The sequence below is a fragment of the Lactuca saligna genome, chromosome 9, assembly GCF_052625555.1.
Source record: "Lactuca saligna cultivar CGN05327 chromosome 9, ASM5262555v1, whole genome shotgun sequence".
In the NCBI taxonomy this organism is placed as follows: Eukaryota; Viridiplantae; Streptophyta; class Magnoliopsida; order Asterales; family Asteraceae; genus Lactuca; species Lactuca saligna.
Window position 1 is genome coordinate 169,035,611 of NC_136425.1, and position 8,512 is coordinate 169,044,122.

General features: G+C 36.4%; 1 non-coding gene across 1 annotated transcript; it reads left to right on the top strand.

The window, feature by feature from the left end:
* The first annotated feature begins 387 nt into the window (after window positions 1-387).
* Window positions 388-494, top strand: LOC145019072 (small nucleolar RNA R71). The gene has a single exon (XR_013667391.1). It is a non-coding gene; the product is annotated as a small nucleolar RNA R71 (small nucleolar RNA).
* Window positions 495-8,512: the final 8,018 nt, after the last annotated feature.

Here is an 8,512-nt window from a genome sequence, read left to right on the forward strand (position 1 = left end):
CAGGTCAACGTATTTTCTAAGTCTACTTTCTTCTCAGTTGGTGGCTACTCTTTTTGGTAGAAGCCTCAGCCTATCTACTTATATTTCTCTTCCTTTTGCTTCTTGTATTCTTCATATGGTAGCCACTCTTTCTTTGTTTTTCTCCAGCCCTCATCATATTTATCTCCACTTGAATAGCAAACTTGAGCCTTTTTGTTCCCATACTCATCGAAATGGCAATCTTTAGTCAAGTGTGGCCCATTACATCGTTTACAACCAACTCTAATTGCATGAGATGATTGCCATCATAGCATCCATTTCTTTGTAAGTGGTCCTTGAGAATCAAGGAGTTGTCTTGTCATCACATTTACCCCGTCATAGAATATTGATACTTCTTGTTGAATGTTATGGTCATGTTGAGGATAATTCCTTAACAACCCTTGATAACGCTCCCATGCTTCGTAAAGTAACTCCCCCGGGTTTTGCTCAAAATTAGCTATTGCCTTCTTGAGTTTAGCTATCTTGGATGGTGGAAGGAATTGGTCTAGAAACTACTCACACATTTGAGCCCAAGTAGTGATTGTACCAGATGGAAGTGATTTTAACCAATTCTTTGCAGCTCCTTTAAAAGTAACGGGAAGCATCCTTAGCAAGATGGTATCTCTATTAACATTTGGGACATTAAAGTAATCAGAAATGTCATTGACTTCATCTAAGTGCCTGAACGCCTCCTCATGATCTTATCCATATAAAGGGATATCCTTTATTGCAGAAAGGATATGTCCTTTTAGCTCGAATGTGGCAGTGGCAAGAATGGCAGGTTGTACTAAGCCTGGACCAACATCATCTCAAATTCTCTTTCTGTAAGCTCCCGTGGAAATTTCTTCAATGTTCGCCATCACGTTCCTTGGCTCGTTCTCGGGTTCACTTGTATGTAATTCAAATTCAGGCTCAGTATCGTATTCGGACTCGGCTTGGATGGGTAATTGATCTAAGTTTTCAAGCTTGCTCTTGTTCTTTGAAAATGAACTTGACTCCCCCATTTTCTTCCCCGACTTCTTTGAGAACACTGACTTGAATTCTTGTAAAGGTGTCTTCTTTGGTATTTGATCCTCTTTCATGTTCTTATCCTTCTTTTTGTGAATTGTAGACTTGGGATTTCAAATGGTGGCACCAAAGGTGTGTTAGATCCTCTGGTCATGAACTCCTAAAATAAAACAAAAAAATAAAAACGTAAAACCGAACTAAGAAATACAAACTAAAATAAATAAAACTAAGAACTTCAGTTCTCATGTCGTGAGCTATAAGGCTCATGTCATGAGTCTTGTAATGCAGAAAAAAAATGAAACTGAAAATCAACTTCTTGCATGTTTTACCCTACAAAAATGATCGATTAATTTAACGCAAACAAACTAATAATTAACTAAGCCATTCCCCGGCAACGGCGCCAAAAACTAGATGTGCACAGAAGTACCAACTAATTTTAATATTTATAACCTAACTAATTCAAATAACTAAAATGCACCTAGGTAGTTTACCTAATCGAATTATAGAATAGTTGGATAAGTCGGGTGTCGATCTCAGGGAACGGTTTTGACTAATTAATTTATCTACTGTAAAAATTAACCTAATTTTAGAGCAAAGAGGGGGTTTTATCTGATTTTGCAAGACCAGCCGAACTTAAAGCACATAGTTTAATCAATTAATTAAAAACACTCCTGTTTAGTTTGAATCCACTTCTTTATTTTTGTTTAGCTAATAATTATGGATTATCAAAGTTGGTCACCAATTATTATGTAATTAGCAATTCAAGTCCTAATTTACTAATCTTTTTACCAATTCATGAACTACCTTGTATGGTCACACATAAGCAAAACACAAAATTAGTTATTAATTATGGTTGAGGTATGTAAGATTCATCTAGAAAACACAATTATAGCCATAAATTATGTCCTCTAGCACAACTAAATTAGTGACTTTTATCACTTATCTAAGATTTTGTTCGATCCTAGCTTTAGCAATTCAGTGTTCTCTAAATCACTAGGTTTCAAGTTCATGTAATTTAATGGTTACTAAGCTTCACAAAACATGAATTTAAGCAACTAAGAAACTAAAATAACATTCTAGGTAATGATAATCAAACACAAGCAATTTACCAACTGATCAAATTCAATAGTCATTGAGCTAAAACATAATTCAGAAGCTTCATCTAGCTAGACAAGAGCTGCTAGATTCAGATACTTATAGTAACAAGTAAGCAAAAACAAATCAAATTATCAAACATGTTCATAACTATCAAACTAGTTAACTAATTATGAACCTTTACTCCTTTTGATGTTGAAATCCTTTTCAAGAACTCTTCTTCTGCTCAAAATCATCTTCAGGTAACCTTCCAGTCACCCAAAAGTCTCTAAAGTCGTAAGGGACAAGAGATTATATAGTTTTTTGATTTTTTGAATTCACATCGTGAACCATAAGGATTCACGCCGTGAATATGGGATAAGCGTGTTCGGCAAGGACTCTATCACCCGCATGCATACCTTCTACAATTCTCCACTCATGTCGTGAATCATCAATTATTCACGTCGTGAGTACATCTTTTGCTGGCTTTTTTCGTTCTTCTTTTCTTCAATCCTCCAAAGTTCCATATTCTATCAATTTCAATCCCTATCTTTGAAAATGCTTTTATTTGGCTGCAAAATAACAATTTAAACTTATAAGTACCATTATTCTATGCAAATAACCAAAATATTAAAATAAATGTAAATAAATATTGCCTAAAATATGTATAAATATGACAAAATCAGTAAGCCCTTCAAAAAGGAGTTCACGGCAATAAACCCTGTTCACGGCCGTAAATTGCCTTCTGGCTGTAAACCACTCTTCACAACCGTAAACCCTTGTTCACGGCTGTACACGTCACCTAATTCGTTAAAATCCTATTTCCTCGATTCAATCAAGTCCCGGTAACATTCCTTAACCGAAAACAAGTGTTTTTCTAACACTTTAACTAACAAAATCGCTAATTTAGATACATATATGTATTTATTGATATTAGGATTTCGTTAAGTTCCACGTACACCGACTCAAGGATCTTCCAGTACAACCTTTGCACCCAACAAACGGTGAGTTCATACCCCTACGATTTTATGGTTTTTAAACGTTATTTAAGAGGGGGGGGGGAATACAAGCCAAACATAAAGATTTTCAACGAGTCTAAAAGTTATGCAATTAATATTAATCAACGATTTTCATAAAGCATTTAAATACTTCATCCCTTTTGTAATATGCGGAGCATAAGGGATGTTTTCAAATTTTAATTACACATTTTTCAGAACAGTTCACGAACGTAACAATCAAAATATGATAGGTATAGGTTGGCGAATTCATTACTAGCCTTACAGATACAAACTACTTACATGGTTAAACATATAAATTATGATAGATTTTGTTTATTCATCACTACATATCGATAACAAGAGTATCATACTAAATAAGTATTGTGCGTATAATTATTTATACTCTACCAAGTATACAAAAGATTTCAAACATGAGAACAGCGATATAGAATAACACGTAAACTAGTTAATACAGGATTGTGAGACAAATCTTCAATTGTACCCTTCGGGTACTGGTAAATCCTCTACATTTAGTATAGTCAGAGTCTCCTAGAGGGAGAGTGTGAGCTTTTTGAATAGATCTATTCGGGACTGACAATCCCACACCTAAACTGCTAGCTACAGTTAGGCAGGCATGCCTGGGTGACTAATAACATAACTTACGATGCCTGAAGAAACATCACGGAGGTCACTAGTCATATCAAGCATGGTTATACGAACTCACAATAGTATAAACTAACCTTTTTTATGGGATGCTCATTCCTCAATAATTTTATTTTAATTAAGAGAACTACTATGCAATACGCCGGAGGGCACTCCAGGGATACAACACTTGGTTTTATTTTTAGTAATAAAAATACTATACATGCTGGTGGTAGTCAGGGTTTTCAAATAGAACATACACTACATAGTGGTGGTAGCTAGGGTTTTCATATAGAACATACACTACATACTGGTGGTAGCCAGGGTTTTCAAACAAGGCATATACTACATACTAGTGGTAGCCATGGTTTTCAAACAGAACATACTATACATACAGTAACAAACAAACATGTTAGAAAATATTGGATTTTCTTTGGAAGCATTCATAGATTTTTCAAAATTTGATAAAAATGGTTTTAACTGCAAAAAAATCTTGTGAACTCACCAGCTTTATGCTGATACGTTTTCAAAATCACTTATATTCTCAGGACATCAATAGACAGGTACTCTCGCGCGAATTTTGAGAAGACAGAGCATTTGGAGTCTCGTCTTTACCTTTTTGCTACTTTTGATGTATATAAACTATGAAACCAACATATGTAAATATTTATATTATAATGTAATGGTTGTGTTTACTTTGATTACTATGCTGCAGTTGTTATGATACTACACATGACGTCCTCCACCCCCAAACGTTTTCGTCGTTTGTTTTACAGTTTGGGGTGTAACATTTGGTTCTTCTTCAGGCTTCAAAATTGGCTTTTCTTTCGAACAGATGCTATCTCTACATCCATCTTCGTTATCTCAAGAATGTAGCAGATAAGCATCCTTTTCAGATGGGCCACAATGGGCTTGTATTTTTGTTCATCTTTCATAACAATTATGAACAAGGAGATCCAATCGCATGGATTCATGCAGAAAGAGTCTACCAAAGTAAACTCATCCATGATTTTATCAGCTCCCCTGAACCCCTTGAACTGAATGTTTAGAAAGTCTTCAGTCTGAATAGGCGATTTAACTCTTAAAGCACAAATTTTCTTCAAACTCAAAGTCTTGTACTGAGGCTTGGCATACTTCAGATAGAAGGAGAAGAGAATTTGATTAACAACACTGTATGAGATCTAAGACTATTCAGTTTTCTCAAAGCAACGAAACAGAAAGACCCTGGGTGTGATTGGAAAATTAAGTTGAGATTCTACATCATTATTCAGATCAAATGAGACTGAAGGCTCAAGCCAATAGATGCTTGGTTCGTCAATGGCCTCTTTTTGAAATTGTTCAATCGACCATGGAGGAAAGAGTGACTTTTGGGTTTCAAGAGTAATCTTTGCAATCTGAGCCTCCACATCTTGTGTTTCTAACTCCTTTCAAAGATTCATAAGATCATCAATTTATTTGCCACGCTTCTTTCTCACTAGCTTCTTAGACTCAGAAAGCTCTTCTTCTTCCTCATCATCATTAACCATTTTCTATTTTCCTTACGTTGATGCAGAAGCTTCATAATCCTTCTGATCAATTTGAGTCTTTGGCCTTTGTTCTTCATTCGTTTGCTTTGGCTGAGGCTCTTTGTCTCCCCCTTGTTTAGGAAGAGATCCGCTTCCCGAAACACATTCAATTTGGTTGAGCATCGGAAAGACTGGTTGAAGTTTATCTGAGAGGTGTTGTTGAACTGAGACCGTGACCAAAGAGTCACGAGTCTCCACAAGCCTTAGCATATATACTTCCGTTTGACAGAAGGCTTTTAGCCAACTCGTCAATGATCTTGTTTTCTGTTGCCAAGTCCACCTACAACTTTACAATCTTTGAAACAATAGAGGAAGTGAGTTCATCATTCTCAGCTTTAATGTTTGAATAAATAACAGAAAGAGCCTCCCTATCAGCTTTCAATGAGTAACAAAATCCAACAATGATTTTCTTTATGGCTTCAGTATTTGGGTCAGAGGACGTTCTGAATTCAGCCATAAAGTAATTCACCTCCTGAGATAGTTTTTTGACTTTTGCAGTCGTTTATAAAATTGTCTTCTTGGAAGCATTAATTGCCTTGGAAGAATTTTCAAGGACTTTGGCGTCTTCTTTGGTTAGCATCTCCACAGTGGCCTTGTGGTTTGTCAGCATGTAATCCCAGTTGGAGGATGATGAAGATTTGGAAGATTCTAAGAGAGAATCCAATTTTTCATTCAGCTTCTTAAACTGCCTTTTGGTCATGGCGACATTATCATCATCACTTATGAGGTTGATGGCAAAAGGGATGAACACAAATTCCGAGATGAGCTCCTGATCATCTTCAAGTAAAATATCTTCTGCCTCATTGAAAAAAGAAGTGGGAGGAGTTCCTTGTGTTGAAGTGACACCAATGTTGACATATGTCCGTGTATCAGACATGTTGACATGAATGCCAAAAGTATGTACGTCCTCCGAAACACACTTGGTAACACGGACCACCGGTGTACTAGTGACTAATGAAGTAGTAGGAGCAGTAGAATCTATAAATATTGGAGAGGATAGAGATACAAACATCTGAGGAAGTAAAATTCCAAAATAAATCTTTGGTGGTTATGGAGGTATGGAGAAGATCAGAATGGTAGTTGTAATAGGTGAGGATAGTGGAGTGTTTATCAGAAAGTCATATCTAAGAGGAACAGAAGAAGAAGTTGGAGATTATACCTTCAGAATTGATTTAGTAGGAGTAGTTCCGAAGTAGCAACAATGTCTTCTTCTGCATGTTGAATTGTAGCATCCTCTCAATTTTCCAAGATAGTTCTTGAATCTGAGTCCTCCTGAGCAACCGGGGATGGAGATCTCGGTTTCTTAGCTTGCTTCTTGAATTTCTTTGGGACTTTAACTATTTTAGAAGGAGCAGCTTTCACTTTTCGTTTGCCTCCCCTCTTCGATTTGTTTCCCTCATCAATCAATTTTCGTAAATCATCTGACATTAGACGAACACCAAACGAAGGTAACTTCTGATATTCGTTCATAATCACATTATCTTGAGGAACCTTCACCAAATTTCCTCCGGAATGGACCTGATAAATGTGAAATTCCCAAGGCCAGATATCACAAATGTAGATGTTTGGAGTATCGAAATAGCATCCATGATAAATCCTGCATCAATTTGGCTTTGAAGTGGCCTTGGGCACGGTTAACCACTATTGACCAAAAGAGAGCATAAGAGGTCTCCAAGTGGCGAGTGATGGAGACTGTGCTTTGGATGAGTTGAGTCCACAGAATAGCACCATAATCCACATTGACACCATGGAAGAGACCATAAATAAGAGTATAGAACAACTTACTTGTGTTGTCTGAACATGCAACTCTTTCAGAATAACTTTTGAACAGGAGAGTGAATAGCCCATTCCGCATTAGAGGAAGAAAGGGAAGAAAGGCTTCTTAAACTTTGACAATAGGGATATGTCTCCAGTGTAAACATCTCGATTAGAGCATTGGAGGAAATCGATTTTGGATCCACAAGAGCTTCAGAAGAAGCAAGCCCTAAAAGCTTGGTGAAGTGGGGCTTGGTGATCGAGGTATTGTGAGATGCAACCTTGAAGTGGATGATTTCATTTGCCTTGTTGTAGATTGCAGAGGAGTACGCCTTTGAGAGATGGACTAGTGAAAGAGAGTTACCCATGCTTAAGACCTTCACTGTAACACGATGAATCAAGATCGATTATCAAATTCTGGTTGGCTTCACGTTTTGCATGATGACGGAGGCCGATTGATCGGTGAACGAATTGGTTTTTGATGATGCTGTCATTGAAGCACTAAAGAATACGATGAACAGTAGAGAGTTAACGCAGTTTTTTCCTTGAGAGTTTTGAATACTATGAGTGGTGAGAGAAAAGCATCGTTTGATGTTCCCGTACCCCATAAGAGTAGACTAGAAAATTGTGACGACTCATCAATGGTGTCAGACACAGTTGTAACTGAAATGCGTGATGTCAGGGAATTTAAAAATTATGCCTGATTTGAAATCTTATCTCCATGAAACTATCGTTTTGGTTTTGACATATTTGGAATTATCAACCAATCCACCGCCTTTTAACTTAATACTTGTTCTCGGAATAAAGGTAACTAATCGAAATTATAACCAGACTTTGAAAAATAACAATGATTTTTGTGCAAGAGTGTGCCAAAGAAAAAGAAATAAAGCAAATTAAATTTTTGGATTCTGTGACGTCAAACAAGATTGACACAAAAATCAGATGGATCTCGGGCAACGATCTCTTCCTTCTAAGTCAAGAGAGACTTCGAAGTGCTTGTGTGGTATCCCACTGAATTACGGTCACCCGTTTATTAAGAAAGTGTGAAAGGCTTCTTTTATAGGCTTCATGGGTGGCTAAGCTTCAACCAGATTCCGAAAGTTGACAAAAGTTCGAAGATATGAAAGAAGTACTTGTTTGACCAGTATAGCCATAAGAACAAGTAAGCTTTGGAAGTTCTTTAAGAGATTGTATATAATGGAAATATCAAAAATAAATAAATAAATAAATAAATAAAAATAATGGATCTAGTTGGGTAGAAATGTCTTGGGTCGAGAACATTTCATTAAGATCACTCAAAAATAAAAATGAGATTTCAAACTATATTGGTACAAACGATAAAGTCTTTATGCATCAATTCCTTGGTGAAAATATCTAGAACATTTAATTGTTCACAGTCAATTCAGATTTGTGGGTCTCACTCAAAATCTAATGATTTCAAGATCATAAACA